Source organism: Arachis ipaensis, chromosome B3 (genome assembly GCF_059453495.1).
Source record: "Arachis ipaensis isolate K30076 ecotype BB chromosome B3, ASM5945349v1, whole genome shotgun sequence".
In the NCBI taxonomy this organism is placed as follows: domain Eukaryota; kingdom Viridiplantae; phylum Streptophyta; class Magnoliopsida; order Fabales; family Fabaceae; genus Arachis; species Arachis ipaensis.
Window position 1 is genome coordinate 142,526,465 of NC_142438.1, and position 2,147 is coordinate 142,528,611.

The window sequence follows — 2,147 nt, forward strand, 5'->3', positions numbered from 1 at the left end:
TATTTTATCCTATACAAAACAATTTAAAAAAATAGCTTAAAAAATGTTAGAAGTACTATAAAAATTTGTAATGTTCTAATAACTTAGGTAAATACATGAATGTACTCAAATTTTAAATAAAATATTCTACATAGTCAATAATAATTTAGAAATGAAAGAAAATATTTTATTCCATACAAAATAATTAAAAAATATATTTTATTCTATACAAAATAATTTTAAAAAATGGCTTAAAAGATGTTATGAGTACTATAAGTTTGTAATATTTTAGTGATTTAGGTAAATACATGATAAAAATATTTTTTCTTTAATTTCTAAATTATTAGTGACTATGTAGAGTATTTCTTTAATGTCGGACATTACATATTTTTATAGTACTTCTAAAATTTTTTAAGCCATTTTTAAAATTATTTTGCATAGAATAAAATATTTTTTTTGAGATATAATTTAAATAAATTTATTAAAAAATATTCATTAGCTATCAAGAATGGGCAGAAGAGTATTGTATAGAATTCGAATTGCTCACCATATAATTTGAATCAGAGTGATTCGAACTTCCACATGCGTAATTCGAATCATGTAATATCTCATCATATAATTTAAATAATTTTATTAAAAAATTATCATGAATATTTTTTAATAAATTTATTTAAATTATACCACAAAAAAATATTTTATTCTATGCAAAATAATTTAAAAAATGGCTTAAAAAATATTAGAAGTACTATTAAATTTGTAATGTTCTAATGACTTAAGACATTAAAGAAATACTCCACATACCATCAATATTCGAGCTACCTAACCAAATTATATAGTAATGTGCTTTGGCTCATTCGTAAAACAATTTTCAGTTTGGCGGATTTGCGTAATTTCGCAGCTCCTTTGACTTATTTACGTTTTTTATCCTATTTTATATTATATAATTTTTTTATTTTGGTATTTCTTTTTATATACATCATTTATTGAAAATTTAAAACATGGTTAGGTATTGAATATTGACATTTTTGTTAACTCAAATTTCAACTGTGATGTAATCATATAGCTAGCTGTTAATAAAAAAATATACTTCTAAAGTTCTCATTTTATTTTGTAAACAATAATAATTATTATAATTTAATTTTATTAGCTCATATAATTAAGGATTTATTTGGATGAATTTAAAAAAAAATTAGTGACTTTTTTTATAAAAATCCTTTAGAAAAATAAAAATAAATTTATATTTAAATATCTTATATAAAAATATTTTTTTATTTAATAATTATATTTAAATATCAAAATATAAAAATACTTTTTGTTTGTTTATTACATAATTTTATTATTAAAATTTTATCAAATACACTAAAAATAAAAAATATTGAAATTTTTTTTTCTAATAACATGTTGCTAGAATTATTTTAAAAGAAAATGAATCAATAAATTAATTCTTCCAAATATAGCAGTGAGTAGGCTAGAGTTTTGTAAGGCTTGTATCATATAACACTTGGTCCTATGCCATTTCTCCGATTATTAGCACCGCAGCCACATACGGTGAATGAAGATGTCAAAATGGCGAAGTGTCTTAAGGATTTGGATTCTTTAAAGTTTGAATTTCACTTTAGAGAGTAAAATATGATCTTTCACCATTATTTTATAAGTGGGACCAAGAATAAATATGAAAAAAAATTATTTAAGGATAGAAAATCACACTTTACCCTCTAAAGTACACATTTAAAATTTAGAAGATCCAAATTCGTGTATCAAAACAAAAAAGAATAGCTCTCCAGAATCTCTCCGCAGTGCCACTTCTTTTTTGCGTTGGGTGGGCTTCAAAGTTCTAGTACGTTTTCACATAAGCATGAACCTTAGCCCATATTAATTTTTGGTATTATCTTTCGAGCGAGCTAACTGGATCAAACAATCAATTTCGATTTTTGATATACTTTATTATACACTTAATTCAACTAGTGCATGGGCTAATCGGGCCCACTTGATCTTTTCTTTTTAATCTTTTTCGCTCTTTAGTTTAGTTTTTGAAATCATTTCCCCCTTCTTGACGAAAAAATTAAAAATCACTTTCCGCTGCATTAGATTCGAAGGGAGTATCTTTTCTTCTTTTTGGGTATAACCATGAATAGTTTAGTACTTTAATGTCAATATAACTAAATCTA